The sequence below is a fragment of the Marmota flaviventris genome, chromosome 6 (assembly GCF_047511675.1).
Source record: "Marmota flaviventris isolate mMarFla1 chromosome 6, mMarFla1.hap1, whole genome shotgun sequence".
Taxonomy (NCBI): domain Eukaryota; kingdom Metazoa; phylum Chordata; class Mammalia; order Rodentia; family Sciuridae; genus Marmota; species Marmota flaviventris.
Genome location: NC_092503.1, coordinates 133,524,720 through 133,541,785, shown reverse-complemented (window position 1 = coordinate 133,541,785; position 17,066 = coordinate 133,524,720). Strand labels below are relative to the sequence as shown.

Here is a 17,066-nt window from a genome sequence, read left to right as displayed (position 1 = left end):
CACACTAAGGCTGCTTGCAGTTTGAAGGAGACATCAAAAAACTCAAGAAGAGACGCTATGGGCATCCAGGGAGTCCGCAAGATGATTCCTATGAGTCCCAGCAGATTCCATGGATCAATCAGCTATCAGTAGCTGATACAGCCTGCCCATCCACGCCCAAAGGCTGTGGACACTCAGGTCTTTGGTCAGGAATCAAACCTGCACCAGGCAACAGAGTATACCATTGTGAAAAAGTTCCAGGGGTGCAGGGCGGTGGAGCTGTGGGCATGGACATGGGAAGCCACAGCCATAGGCTCTCAGCGGCCTAGCACATTCAAGTGCCTGTCAGGGAAGTCTTGGCCCCTTCACTATGCTGTGCATCCTAAAGCAGTGCAGGTTCAAGTCTGTCCCAATTTAGCCAGAGAGGACTCCTCTCCATCCCACCCACCCCTTGGTTTAGTTTCATCCAGGCCAAGGTGGAGCTTATTATGTGCTATTCCATTCAGTCATAATGTCAACCAGTTTAATGTAACTAAAATTCTAAAACTTTGTAAAATAATTTAAAGAGCTAGTACATCATATATTTTTATTTGTACCACTTGCCCTTTTATTGTAATGACTCCTTCCTTTTCCTCCCCTCCTGTCCACTCCCTTTTTCCTTCCTTCCTTCCTTCTTTTTCCCTTCTCTCCCTTTCCTTTTCTTCCAGTGTTGGGAGTTAAACCCCAAGGACTTCTTCATGCTAGGCAAGCTCTCTACCACTGAGCTACATCTGCATCGTGTTGACACTTACTATAGAAGTAATCTGATTTATTTCTATATAAAAACTCTCAAGTGAGACTCTTACAAAAGTAATTTTTTTAGAAAAGTTGCTAACATGGGCACAAATCAGTTGTAACAAGTTGCTTCTTAGAAGTACTGCATATGTAATATTTCTTAAAAAAAAAAACAACTTGGGGTTGCAGATGTGGCTCAAGAGGTAGCACGCTTGACTGGCATGAGCAGGGCACTGGGTTCAATCCTCAGCACCATATACAAATAAAATAAAGATGTTGTTTCAACTGAATACTAAAAAGTAAATGTTAAAAAAATTCTCTCTCTCTCTCTCTCTCTCTCTCTCTCTCTCTCTCTTAAAAAAAAAGAAACTTGGAATTTAAGTTGGCTTTCATGTCAATTTTTGTAGACTACCACTTATTTAAGTCTTCAAAATCATTTTTCAGATGTTCTTTTGACCCCTTATAGGATGTAAAACTTCTAAGTAACTGGGTAATTATAAATATATAGCAAAAAGAAGGATAAGATATGACTCTTTGAAATGGCTTTAGTTCCTGTAGATGAATTATATTATTGTTAAGATAGAGTTCATTGCTTGATGTAAATAAAAGACATCTAATATATTTTTGTTCCTAGTTATGCTTGAGTTTTTGATCAGCCAAATCTAATGTTTGAAGGAAAGCATTCACTAGTAGTCTTTGGTTTCCTAAATGTCTCTAAAGTTCAAAGGCATTATGCCACCATGTATGATTAGACCAATTCTATTTCTAGGGCCAGAGTTTTATCAATGTAAACTAAAACTCTTGTCCAGTTCCAAAGGGTATGAAAGTTTAGAAACATTTTAACAAATGTAATTATGTGAGGTTACAAATATGTTAATTAGTTTGTGGTGAATATTTCACAATATACATACCTGTATCAGAATCAAATTTATCAATTGGGCATGGTGTCACACACCTGTAATCCTAGGAGCCATTTAAGAGGCTAAGGCAGGAACATCACAAGTTCAAGGCCAGCCTCAGCAATTTAGGGAGACCCTGTCTTAAAAAAAAAAAAAAAAAAAAGACCACAGGCTCTTCCAGATCCATTAAGCTATAACACCATGTCCTGCTGTCCTTTGTCACCTCATGACCCTGTAGGCCTCACTGGATGGTGATATTCAATTATAGCAACAGAAATCATACTAAGTTTCAGAGAGATTACTGGTCAAGGCACACAACTAAAAAGCAACAACTCTGGGACTCAAACCAATTGTCTCCAGTTCTATACAAAATAGAACCAGTTAGCCATCAAGTAAAACACATAAAAACCAGGCTGAAGTTTCTCTTTATCTGCCAGAGCTGTTTCTCTTTGATGTAAAAGTCACTAAATGAGAGTAGCTTGCTTGCATTTACAGCATCTGTATCAAGGTACCTACATTCAAGTGAACTTCCTGAGCCTTTTCCTCATCTGAACATGGAAGTCAATAACACTATCATCATCATCATCATCATATTCACTATAAAAGAGTTATTCCCATCATTAAAAGGACAAACAGAACAGACATCAAATGCTGTTTCATTCCTTTCCACTCTCCTTTTCCTGTTTCTTAGTAGAAAGGAAAAAAAAAAGTGAAGATTATTGAAAATCATTTTACTTTGAAGGATTATAGGATTTTCAAATGGTATAAAAACTATAATAGCATATCAAATACTAATAAGATACCAAACCACACCCAACCAAAAAAGTTAAGTCTTAGTCAATTACCTTTGACTTTCCACTCTGTGACATGAGCACCTGGTCTTACCACTTATTTAAATGTGAGAAAATTTTGCACCATTCACATCATCATTCCCCAGATCACCAGAGATGATGATGACAGATGCAGTACCCCATGTGCTTCCTGAACATTTCCAGAGTTCAGGAACAGCTATTTGTACACTTTCCCACAACTTGTAATAACATTTCTTACCAAAATTCTAGTACAAAATGTTTTTCTTTGTAAGTGCAATATTCTGTTGTAGGGAATCAGTAGCACCCTATAATTAGAAACTAGTTAACTTGGTATGGTTGTACATGCCTGTTAATTCCTGTTGCTCAGGAGGCTGAGACAGTAGAATCATGAGTTCAAAGATAGCTTCAGCAAAAAGCGAGGTGCTTAGCAACTCAGTGTGACCCTGTTGCTAAATAAAATACAAAGTAGGGCTGAGGATGTTGCTCAGTGTTCAAGTGGCCTTGAGTTAAATCCCTGGTACCCCACCACCACCACCAAAGGAAAAGATTAATGTTTCCTTTCTGACACGTTACCCTAGGAAATGGGAAACTTCATTCCAGAGAATCTACTGTGCAAAATTTACTGAGACATGTCAATTTGCTTGATAAAAGGATTCACCATCATAGTACCATAAGAGATTGAAGGAGACATCAAGAAACTCAAGGAGAGACACAATGGGCATCCAGGGAGTCCGGAAGATGATTCCTATGACTCCCAGCAGAATCCATGGATCAAATACAACCAGTAAACACTCTCATGACTAAAATTATTGCTACAGTGGGAAAAAAATATCCCTCTTGATAAACATCCCTGGACCACACCAGGGGTCCTCCAGGAGCCCCACAAATAACTCAGACCACCACAACCTGCAGCACTATACCTTTACTCTGATTGACTGATACTTATGCCAAGGCAGTTGTAAAATATTTGAATATCACTCCTAGGTATCATCAAAACTGCTTCTAAATAAGAATATTTCTCCCCCCTAAAATTTTAGACACTTTTCCCTTGAACTATTTGACAGTGTTTTCTACCTAAAAAATACTAGCCGCTGAAAGCAAAATCTAACTCCATGAAATGCATCTCTTCCCTAGAGGAGATTTTCACCAAATTATGTATGTTACAATTTAATTTAGAATTCATACACAGCCTGATTAAAGTTCTAAGCTGTGACATTAAATTTTTTAAACTACAGAGATACAGTATTTCCTTGTGGATGGTGCAATATTACAATATAATTAACCATTCATTTTTTTGGAACCATGTATTACTAATCTATTTACTCATCCCAACTAGGATAACAATTCAACCATAAAAGCTATACAGAGATCATTAATGAAAAAGAAAAATTTTGGTTCTATTCCTGTAAATACTCAAGTTTATTAAACCACACAACAGTGTAGCACTTAGAATGCCCCTAAAAATTATAGAGAAGACCCCAAAAGATGACCATTATTCCTTCTGCTTAACGTTAAACTGGATGCATTGGTTAAAAATGGGTACTACCCACTCAGTAAGAGCTTGTCACATGGAAAATAATTAAAATCAACATATAAATTTTTGAAGGAAAATATGTGAATTTGTAGACAGAAATAAAAGTCTTAATTTTCAAGAGAAAATGATTAGGTATTTGCAAATTTACAATTCACTAAAGCCATATCACCGTGATTTCATTACCTAACGTATGTAACAGTGCCATGAAATTTTACTTGACAAACAACAGCTTAGAACATAGCCACACAGTTAAAGTTATGACAATAAATAATGATCAATAGGAAAGAGCCATGCACAAACAATTGGTCAAAACAGGAAAGTCAGACCTCTGAAGACACAGGAAGACACACATATGTCCAAGAAAGGATGCTTCCATGAGCACAAGAGGCAGCCACACAGATCACATTCCACTTGAATTTCTGTTTTTAAGTTAAAGATCTGATAGGGTGGCTAGGTAAAGCAGAAGGTCAACCCCAAGGGAGTCACAAGTGAAAGCCATTGACTTATCTCTGCAAACACGATTTCCAATACCTGTAAGAGACACCATCTCCCAGCACTTGAGCACATTAAAATACTCCATCCCAAATTGTACTTGCTCCTTCCAAGTTCTCCACCGTGTTAGCCAGCATCTCCTGCAAGGTCTGCAACAAGAGGGACTACTCCAGCCGAAAGCTCTAGATGGACAGGTCCTGGGGCACATTCTGCAAGAAAAGGGGGAAAGTTGTGAATATGTCACCAGTGTCAAGCATCCAGGCCCCATCTACCTTGGTGTCTGTCCTTCAGCTGCTTCACAGAAAGACTGAAGGTCCTTGCTACCTCTGCACTGGCAGCTGCCCATCACCACAAGTCACTGTCATTACTGCTCTTGTTTCATAGATTATTACACTCAGGGTAACAAGTGCTGCCATGTCTGGAGTGTGTATCCTGACATGCACTGCATTGGAGCTTTGTCTGTAGTGCCTGTGGTTCCCTACGACAGGGACTATTACTACCACCAGAGAAAAAGAAAGCAGAGAAGTTAGGTCCTTTTTCCAAAGTCACACAGACACAAAATATTCAAGCCAGGATAGAAATTTGTACTATCCCATCTCTCATGTATTGGTTTTTAACCCACCGAGCATTCAATTGATTTAAACAATAACATTTAAGGTTGGGCAAGTGGGAGGCAGTGACACTTGTGTAATGTGTCTGCGCATAGAGGTGGGCAGCAGAGACGAGTATCCAGAGGCCACTGTGCCTGCTTCAGAGAAACAGGGATCAGAAGGCAAGGCTGGGGGGAATCTGCATTGGCCATGGCCACCACTGTGGGGACCAAGAACAAGGAGGAGGAGCCAAGACACAAGAGCAAATTAGAACATGGATGTTACATAAATCATTATAAGAGCTGCACACAACTAATGAACATTTCTAAAGGCTTTTCTCATTAAAGTACATCAAGATGGTTGAATCTGTCTCCTTGGATCTTTGGAGTGTCCTCAGTGCTTCTGGAAAAGTCTTGCCTTGCCAGCACAGGTTTTGCAAAGCATGTTTGCTGGGATCGTAAGTTCCCTCAGTTTTTCCAAGTGGAGGACTCTTGTTGGCTCCCATGATGCGCTTCCAGGTAACATCCTGCTGGTCAGGCTTCTGGATGGCATCAATCACAGGCCTTGGAATCCTAGCCAGTGGCGGCAGTGGAACCAATTGAACAAATGCATTAAGGATTCAGGGCAACACTATGGCTAATTGTAGTGCAAAAGATCTGTAGAGATCCCAGTGAGGATGGCAGCCTTGGGTGCAAGGCTGGAGGCCCCAGTGAGGGGTATACCTGTTACCGTGTCCTAACGCATTACGAAACTATGAATAAAAGGAGCCTGGAGACTTTAAATTCAGCAAATGAGACATCATCATTTTTTGATGACATGTTGTTGAAAACTGGTTCCACAGGGTAAGTCAATGGGATCCATAGCTTTTCCCCAACAAACTTAGTGCAGATTATTAAAACACTGCCTCAGCCCTCAGCCTCAGTACAAAGCACTGTATGACTTTGAAGTGAAAGACAAAAAAAGCAGCAGATAATGACCGCCTTCCATTTGTTAAGGATGATGTTCTGACTGTGATCCAAAGAGTGCATATAAGCTGTGCTGAAGGAATGTTGGCAGAATAAATAGGAATATTTCTAATTTCCTACACTGAGTTTAACTTGGATGCTAAGCAGCTGACAGAATGGGATAAGCCTCCCATGCCAGGAGTTGATGCTTAAACATGTACCTCAGCAGCTGCCCAGAGCAGCACTGCCCCAAAGCACTCCTGACACCAAAAAGAACACCAAAATCCCCACTTTTTCACTTCCCTCATCATGGCAAACAAGTCCTTTCATGCATCCCACAACTGCCACTCCATGGAGATCAGTGTTCCTATCCTCATCAGCTCCACCAACCCTCAGCGGCCACAAGGTTCAGAGAACTTTTTGAGCTTTCCTTTAGTGCCCCTTCTCAGATTCGTGTGAGTACTGCCATGTTCATTGTGACCCCACACCCAAGCAGCCCAGTGTCAACTGGCCCCTTATTCATTTTCCCATCGGAAGTCCTCTCTCCAGATGCCCATGGAACTATGAATCCTCCCTTTCCAGCACTCCCTTCTCCTGGCTACCACTGTCCTCTCATGTCCATCCTGCCAGGTACTGTACTGCTTCTGCTGGAATGGTATCGTGGCTCGTGGCAAAATCCACTGCTCACAGGTTAGAAGATTCAATATTATGAAGATATTAGTTCTCCCCAAATTTATCTACATATTTGATGCCATCTCATTACAAATTCTCGCAGTCAATTTTGTGGAAATGTGTATGTTAATTAAAATTTATAAAAACTAATCCCATCAATAAATAAATGAGGGCTGACTTTAGCAAACCAATGATTCCAGGTATCCAGAGAAGTTTAGGTATCTATGATTTCCTTACCAGCGATTCTTAAGTACTAGAAGAATATTAGCCTAATTTAAAAAAATAAAGAAAGAAAAGAAACTTCAGTCCCTGCTCCAGAATATATAATTTGATTTTCAAGAGTAAGCAGGTTTTTGAACTTTTAAATAGGTCAAAATTTTTTACTACAAGGCTGGCTCTCCATACATATTATACGTAAAATCTATGGATTTAGATCTGGAGAAAACTTCATATAATATTCTGCAAGCCATTTAAGAAAAGGAGGGTCATGAAGTGTTCATGGTTCCTTTAAAACAATATACGTTTTGCCCAAAGTCTACTCCTCTGGCCCCAAATTGTAAGTCGACCATTGAAGTTGCAAATTGCAGACAAAGATGATTTATAATGAAGGTAATCTCAAAAGACTAGAAATTTGTTTACACATTACATCCCCAAGTCCAGAACCCTTTTATCCATCAGATAAATGTTGGTTGATGAATGAAAAGTAGCAAGCCATTGGTTTTCAATATGCCTTCAGGAGAGCCCTAGAAATGCGACTATGCTGCAGTCTTGCAGGAAGTTTCCTTCTACCTATTGTTCTCTAAAGTTGACACTAGCACAAATTCCTTAAATTTTAATTGATGGACAGCAGCCAGTGTCTTGTGCTTTGTGTAGTGCCAGTTTCTGAGGCATCAGATTGTATATATGGAAAGAAGAGCCCCCTGGCTAACACAGGAGCAGTAAGAGCTATTTTGTTCCATAAATAATTTTTGGACATGGAATATAATGAAGAATGATGATTTGACTGAAGATGGATTTAGAAGGAGCAGTATATAAATAAGAAAAAGTCTAATAAAAGTGATGAATATCTCACTGCTCTGAATGATTGGAGAAATGAATTCTATTTTAAACCAAAGATAATACTCTGAACAGGCCAAATTTTAGGTTAATATGGATCTATAGTTTGCTTCTTTCATGCACTTGTCTTAACACATTTACAGAACACATCTGCTTTGTTGTGTGACCTTCTGGCTGAGTCCTGATTCCTCACGTTTCCAGATCTGACATACCTGTAACACCCCGAGATATTGAGGTCAACATGAGGATCCTAAGTCCATGAAAATAAAACTCTTCTTCACATTCTGCAATTAACAACAAGTTAAAAGAAAGGGATTCTTAACATAGGGTAACTCCTTTTTGAAAAGTCAAGAGGCTGTGCTACATGATTTCAATTTTAAACTATCATCTTGATATGTTTAGGGCTTTAATTTATGAAACAATCAGGAAATCTTTATATTTAACTTTAAACACCTGAATATTATAAATCACCTTAGATGAACATTTAAGGGAGAGTTTCAGTGAAACTTCTGAACAACTTGTGACTTTTATTGTACAGCAATGATTTGGAAAAAATGATATGATGTAATCCTAGAGTATAATGTAGGGACACAAAAACAACTGTCAAGAATTAGGCAGACATTACGTTTAATCAATTTTTGCAGACTAAAAGTAATAAGTATTAAATTAATCAACACAGCTTAATTAAAGCTCTATGTGTAACATTTTTTATTAGACTTGTCATTAATCGACCTTTAAATGATATCACAACTTGAACTCTGGGTTAAATCTAGATAATGAACCACTGGTGCCAAACAAAAAAAGAACAAACACTACTTTAATAGCCCTTTGTTTCCATGGGCCTTTTCCTGTTGTACACAGTGAAGACAAAGAAGACTCCCTCCTTCCTCCCCAGGGTTATCTACATTGTTGGCAAGATATCATATTGAAAGCTGCTGAAATCAGTAAAGCAAAATCCTGAAAAGAGTAAAAGTGCAGTAGCTAAGGCTGGAAATGATAAAAGAATTTTCATTGTCTTCAAAGATATTTTTTTCAAACTGGTGCTTCTTGCATTTTTTATTTAAATGTCACCATAATATACAGTCATATGCCACCTAATATTTTGGTAAACCAAAGACCACATATATAATAGCATGTACCACATAGCTGAGCATGAAGTAGGCTATGCCATGTAAGTTCCAAGATGTGTGCACAATGATGAAACCACCTAAGATGCTTTTCTCAGAGGTATCCCTGTTGTTAAGGGCATGACTGTATATTTAAGGATGCTCCAGTTTATGGTGGTAACGACTTACCTGAACATGTCTCCCAATTCCTTCAGCATTCCCTTCTTGGCTTTCTTTTTCTCTTTTTTCCTTCACTTATCCCATTTTGTTCATTTTCCTATCAGTATGGTCCCCTATCTCTTGGTTCCCATTTATTTGTCTCTCCAGAGAGTGCAAAGGCTGATCACTGGCTGTGGATATAGATTCTTTTCCTGATTGTGAACTTTATTCTCTGTCTTCTTCCAATGGATAATAAAATAAAATAAAAATAAGAAATATGGTGAATCACAGCCACAAAAATAAGTAAGCAAAAATGTTTGAGAACTTTAATTTTCCACATTTTCTACAGGAAAATGGTCCTGCTCAACTTGGATGGCAACACTCTTTAATGTTGAGTAGAATTAGAAGGAAATATGTGATGGAGCTGGGGTTGTGGCTCAGTAGTAGAGCGCTCACCTAGCACATGCAGGGTGCTCGGTTCAATCCTCAGCACCACATAAAAATTAAATAAAGGTATTGTGTCAAACTACAACCAAAACAAAACAACAACAACTATATATATATATATATATATATATATATATATATATATGTATATATATATATATATATGTATATATATATATATATATATGTATACATATATATATATATATATATACACATATATATATATATATATATATATGTATATATATGTATATATATATATAACCTTCGTGCCACCAACATTGCAACTTGCCTTTCCTTCCCCCAGTGACACATATCAAATCCATGGTCACAAAACTCATAATACTTTTACGTGAAATTCTTCAAAAACTTGTTGTAAAGGTCCTTAGAATAAAATGTATACAATTAAAAAATTCACCTTGGACTATGATCCTCTCTCTACATACATCTGAAACTCATTCCTCACTATCATCTTACAGATACTGTACACAACATTTTAACAGAGCTGAGAACTACAGAAATCTAGGGATGGGCCCCATTCCACATGCTACGTATAGCCCCTCTTCACCCAGTTGAAGGCTCTCAAACAGGAATGCTGGACCAAAACAGTATCTCTCTGGGAAACCTTCGCCACTTCTGCATCTACTTTCTTCTACACCTGAATTCCACACAGGGTGGGTGGCCCACACTTTGATGCCATAACAACCTGTTCATTATCATTACACTCAACCACACAGCTTTATCACGAGTTGGTCACAACTGGGTTGGATTGCTCCTGGACCCTCAGAAACTTACAGCCAAAATATCAGACTATAGGTGCCCTGTCTCATTAATACATGCTTAAATACTTAAGTAGTATTTGTATAATGGGATATCTAATTTGGAAGATTGTTTAGATATTCCAGAAAATCACAGGATTACAAATCAAAAAAGATGCCTTCTAAGTGTGATTTTGGTCAAATATTTAAATACTTTACTCTTAAAAAAGGTTATAAATAAGAATTCTATAATTCACACATTTTAGATATGATTTTAATGAATTTTTGCTGAAGTTACTTGTAATCTGGAAAAAAGAAATTTAAGAAAGAATTTTCGATACTTCACATGCACACACCCATGCTACATTCACAAATTTCCTAAAAACAAATCCTTTTCTTAAAGTGAAGCCTTAATGTTTAAAAATACAAGTTAGCAAAAAATGATTTATTTTTTTTTTTTACTGGAGATTTAACTCAGGGGTACTCACCTTCTGAGCCACATCCCAGCCCTATTTTGTATTTTATTCAGAGACAAGGTCTCACTGAGTTTCCAAGTGCCTCCCTGCTGCTAAGGCTGGATTTGAACTCAGCATCCTCCTGTATCAACCTCCCTAGCTACTGGGATTACAAGCATGGGCCACCTTCCTGATATTGTACATTTTTGTTGTTATTTTGTTTCTTTTGGTGTTTTTGTTGTTGTTGTTTTGTTTTTTGGGTGTTTTTTTTTTTTTTTTTTTTTTTGTGCATTTCAGAACATTCAACTAACTGTTAAAAGGATTTAATAAAGGGAACAATTCATAAGGTACTCTGACTTTGTATTGTATATCTTGAATTTTTTTGTTGAAAGCAATGGCCAGGTCAAGATGGTGCCAGGCATTTTGCCAGAAGGAGAGGTTCCTGCTCCCTAGGGTGCCCTCATGGAGTTCCTAGACAGTTCTAGTGGGTGGTGTACAGTGTGGGTTCTAAAAATAAACTTTGTTCCTGCTTGAATTTTCAAGTGGCTCCTGATTTGTGCCCAGCCAGACTGCAGCATATGGTGGCCCATGCAGGGAACGCCTGCGGGTAAGTGATAAGGTAAACTGCTTGCCCCTGAGGGCAGTGCTGCCCAGCCAGACTGCCACATTTTTTCATACTAGTTTTATTTTAATATAAATGGATTCTGGTTTTGATAAAATTAAACTTAGGGACTGGGGAAATGGCTCAAGCAGCAGCATGCTTGCCTGGCATGATGGGGCCTGGGTTGGATCCACAGCACCACATACAAATAAAGATGTTGTATCTGTCAAAAACTAAAAAAGCATAAAAATTCTCTCTCTCTCTCTCTCTCTCTCTCTCTCTCCCTCCCTCCCTCCCTCCCTCCCTCCCTCTCAAAAAAAATAAACTTTGTTTTTTTTCTCAAATGTGTAATGACAAGTAAAAAAAAAACTTAAGTTATCAAGTACAATGTACTATTATTTAGTTAATTAAACAACAAAATTCCCCTAGAAATTCTCATATTACCAATGCAAATTTAGTTTCTTCTAATCTCATATTGCAAATCTTAATTATGTGTGTTTTAGAGCGATGCTTTTTTACCTCCTAATCGAACTATATGAAAAAAAGGCAAGCTACTTAAAATAAATATGTCCGTCTTTGCAAGATAAAGTTTTTCACATTTAAAGTTCTAAATATGATGTACCTTAAAATCAACAGTTACAATTAATAGGAGATGTTTGGTTCTCTTATGTTTCATCAAATCAAATCCAAAAAAAAACTTTTACTAATTTAATAATAGGGTATATAGTTTCTGGAAATTTTTAATATGGAAATAAGGTTATATATATATATATATATTAAAGAAAACGAAGCAATATTACTCCATGCATTTTCTTGGTTACAACACAACTGATTTATTGTGAGGGATACAGAAGCTGCTTGCTGAGAGCCAGGCTGGGTATATAATTTGCATAGAAAATGGAGCAGATTATACATGTCCTGAACTGTGAAACACAGGTAGGGCCTCAGAGATAAGGGGTCCTAGAATACAAAGTTCCATTTCAATCCAGACAGACACACACAACATGGAGAGGCCAGATAGATTAAATGAGACACAAATGCTGGCTATTACCATCTCTGCAGGAAGAACATAAGTGCTACAAAAGATGACAGATACCAGATACCACATGGATCCCACCCTAGTCTCTTGGCCCCCAGTGTGGGGCCTCTGCCATGATTTCAACACTGTGGAGAAGAGGCAAGCCTGTTCAGTGCCATGAAATGCAGTCACTGGGGACATGCTAAACCCAGTTGATGAGAACAATCAACCATGCCTCTGTGTGCATCTCTCTAGAAAAGAGGAAACATACCAGTAGAAAACAAGAGACTGATTTACATATTGCCATACTAGTGTCTGTTGTATTCTGCTGCCTTTCCTATCCTCTACTGTGTAACTGATGTGATTCTGCAATCTGTATACGGGGTAAAAATGGGAGTTCATAACCCACTTGAATCAAAGTGTGAAATATGATATATCAAGAACTATGTAATGTTTTGAACAACCAACAATAAAAATTAAAAAAAAAAAAGAAAAGAAAAATTTAAAGCCTAACAAAAAAAAGAAAACAAGAGACTGAATCAGTATGGGACTTTCTGCTCGTCAACTGTCCTCCACTACCTGTTAGTAGCTTTTCATCAACAGCCCACTCTCCACAACAGCATTTGCAGGATGTGCTGCGTCACTAAAGATGTTTGTCTAACCAAAAGGCTCCTAAGACAATGGTCCTCTTCTCTGAGCAGTGGTGATAAGGCATTTTAACTTCAACATGTGACCGGAACTGAGTCACAGCACAGAACAAGAACCTTCTGGCACAGTATCTCACAGAGTGCCAACAGTAGAGGGCGAGTTGCTGAGGCACAGGCCTGAAAAGGTGAGATTGCAAGAGCAGGGTCCACTGATGGAAAGGGTGCAGAGGAGGTGGCAAAAGCCTGAACAGACTTGAAAAGAATGGCATTGGGAAATCAGAGGAGGAGCTATCTAATGGAGTCAGCTGGCCATGCTCACTACCCTCTGGCATAAAACGCATTTTTGCCTCTTGTCATCATGACCACCATCACTGAGGGCCCCTTTATTATTTGTTTGCTTGTTTGTTTTTAAGAAAAAGAAAGTTTGCTAAGATGCAAAGCTCAGTGTAGGATACAACATGGTTAGTGAAATGTCACTGAGGACCTATTACAACATAGTGAAAATCTTTCTCTGTCCCTGGCCTTTCTTGCACACTGGCAGCAATTAGCCCAGAGTCCACTCATTGATTTGACAGACATTCATGAAATCCTCTGATTTTCCCAGCCCTGGGGCTGGAATTGTGGGATTACAACAGATCTCAGAGATGGTATGAGGGGTTATCAGGCAGGATGTATGTTATCATGCAGGTAAGAAAATGGGTACAGATAATCAGGGACTGTTAAAACTAAAAGAAACTTCCAAAACAATAGAACTCCCTAAGCCAGAACTTTTTAAGCTTTTTCCTAAAAATTGCAAACCATAGATTTTCAAACCTAAAATTTACAAATAACACCGATGAATCAAAGCAATTCAAAAGCAACTCTTAAGGCAGAGAAGAGTAAAAGCAGGTAGTGGGATAAAGCTCAGAGCTTCCTCCAGGGCCTCAAACTAGGAAGTGCATCTCCTTACCAAAGGTGAAACCACACAGTTTGAAAATCAGTGACATTGTCATCAAACTAGATGGTGGTGATGGCTAAGACCTCTGGGGCTGTGCGCAGGATGCATATCCTGAGGAGGGAGAGAGGATTGCTTTACAAGGGTGGATTTAATGATGTGTGGGCTAAATTGAAAGAAAGCATTTAAAAATGTACCATCACCCGAGTTTGCTCATGTGTCCTTTGTCATAAGCTGAGTATCATTGGGTCAGTTGCTCAGGGTTAGGTATGCAGGACCTTGCTTGCCAGGCTCTTTAAGAGTTTTCAAAGGCTGATGTGACTCCATTGGACTTAATCTTTGAGTAGCTGCAGAGACTCATGCCCCATGGATGACACCCAGCCACAGCCCTCAGATGCTGGTCAGTGAGAAGAGAATCCTAGCCAATGAAGACAAACTTTAATGATACATTCTGCACAGTCATGGGCTCTGGTGGCTCTGGGTAAGGCCAGTTTTCTCCTTTTTCCCCCCAAAAAGACACACACATGTTAGTGATTCAGCACTCCCAGGACTACCCTGAAACTTCCTCCTGATGTGATCAGAAGATTGAAAATGAACTTGAACTGAACCAGTGTTGGATGGGCTGCGGTCTTTCCCATTGCTAGGTCCTGCAACCATCCACTCGACTTCAGTACCATCACATCCTCAGCTGCCTGAAACCCTGAAGCAATTTCATCTGTGCATTGTGACAAAAGGAAGTACTAGCCCTGGCCACTATGGCCACCTACTAGTCACAAGACCAGGTGAGAGTGGACCAGAAGCCCATGTGCTCCTTTCCCAGCCTGTTGCTGTCCTCTGAACACCTCATGGAGAGGAAGCACTCTTGCTCTTGAAAGAGTGACCAGCCCTGTTATCGTTTGGATGTGTAGTGTCCTCCTAAAAGCTTTTGATAGGCAAGGTAGCAGTGTTCAGAGATGAAATGATTACAATACAAGAACCATGACCCTAATCAATGGATTAATCCATTTGATGGATTTGAAGTCTACTGTACTGGGTGGTAACCATACCCAGATGGGGCATGGCTAGAGAAGGTAGGTCACTGGGGACATGCCCTTGGGGATTATATTTTGTCCGCCAAGCTCCTCCCTCTCTCTCTCTGATTCTCAGTTGCCATGAGCTGAACAGATGTCCTAGCTATACCCTGCTGTATAATCTTCTGCCTCACTATTAGGCCCAGAGCATAAGAGTTGGGCCAACCATGGACTGAGATCTGTGAACCCATGAGCCTAAATAAAGCTTTCTTCCTGTAAATTGTTATTGTGGGACATTTTGGTCACTGTGATGAAGAGCAGGTGAACACAGGTCCTTGAAACAGCCAACTCCTTCACCTGGACTCAGCTTGGATAGGCTGATAAGTGACAAACTTAGACACACAGAGCTCTATCAGTGTTGTGAAACAGGACCCATTTCTGTCTTCTAAGCCATCTGTAGAACATAATCATCACTGTGCTCTAGGAAGTTTCCAGTTCTGGCTCACAGATATGGATCCCCTACGGCATACTTGCCTCCTTCCAAATGTTCTGCAGTGATCACTTGTTAATAATCAAGATGGCCCAGGGAAGCACATGTTCTCACCAATGGTCCACACTCAAGGACATGGAGGCACAGGGAGGTTAAATAAATCACCCATGATTACACAGTTAGCAAGAGGGGCAGCCAAGATGGGAGTTCCAGGGATGCTTTTCTAAGCCATTCTGAGGACTGGCCTGCTGAGTAGACAGGACACACTGTCCCCACTGCTGCCTGAAGAGGCTCAACCTGGCCTGGCCTCCATGTATACAAGGAAGCCTGTGGCCTATTGGAGGGACCTGAGTGAGCACAGAAGCTCCTGAGAAGCATTGGTGAGGACATAAGTGACGGGAATCCACCATGTCCACGGAGCATCTGCGTGCCCTACCTTGTGAAGAGAAGCTTGTCTAATGGAATTGATGTTATGGAGATTCTGGGTCCCAGCAATGCACTCTTGGTGTATCCTCAGCAGAAATGCCATGGGACACATGTTAAAGGTCTCCACCACAGTACCATGGTATGGGGAAGAGTCCCTAGGCCTGCAGATGATCCAAGCAGCCACTTGCAGCACAGATACGCACTTGGGCATGCCCACCTGAAGGCACACTATGCACCATGACTGACAGGATGAAGCCACATCCAGCAACATCAGACATGGAAGAATGTACATGAAGTCTGAATCAGGTGAAACTCAGATGTGACATTAGTGAGCAGCATTGGGCAGCATGGAAACAGAGGAACACAGGAAGCCCCTGCCTAAATCACCAAGTGATAACTTTAGAGGCTGTGTTTGGGCAAGATGACAAAAGCATGCCAGGAGCCCCTGCATCCTAATGTGGCACCTGAGTGTCCATTTCAACTGCCTGTCAATGATCATAAAGGCATGTGCTCCTTCTGGATGTGTGTCCTATTACACAATTTTAATAAAATACAGAAAAGTAAGGGTTACACCAACATGAGTAGCGGTGCCCTAGCCCACCTAGTGGGATCCTTATTTTCCTCCAACTATCCATAAGACCCCCCCTCTTGGCCCAAGTGACTCTGGGCCAATTGTCCACAACTTCAAATTTGCCTCTTTAGATCTGATTTTCCATCAGGCACCAGCACTCCACCTGACTCCAGCTTTATCTTCAAAATCTGCATGTGTGAAGCTGGCTTTGAACTTCTGCCTCAGGCTCCATGTGACAGGACACCAAGCTGAAGCACACTATTTGAACATACAAGACTCCTGTCATCTTTGTCTTGGTTCCAGAATCAACAGCAAGTATAATGAAGCGAGCCCTCTTTGATTATTCATCTAATTCTCAGTGATAGGAAGGGAAGAGAGCAAGACCGAGAAGTAGATATGGCTCCGATGCCAACTTCATCCCTGATTCTGGAAAAATGGACAACTCTGTGACTCACTTTCCCCACATCTGTTCTTGCTTCAACGTCACTAGAGGTGGATATTTTAAAAGAGAGAGGGGTTAGCAGACCAGGGGTCCTCCCAGGCCTCCTCCCCACCCTTGAACTCTGACTCATGATGAGGCCGGAGCTTCCTGATCCACAGTTATAGCCCTGCTCCCCACACCTCCATGCCCTCCTCCTCCTCCTGCTTGCACAAGCTGTATTCCACCTGCAGGCCACCCTGCTGATGCA

The 17,066-nt window shown here is 40.1% G+C and overlaps 1 pseudogene; it reads left to right on the top strand.

The window, feature by feature from the left end:
* Positions 1-5,180: 5,180 nt before the first annotated feature.
* LOC139706174 (E3 ubiquitin-protein ligase SH3RF1-like) lies at positions 5,181-6,719 on the top strand (annotated as a pseudogene).
* Positions 6,720-17,066: the final 10,347 nt, after the last annotated feature.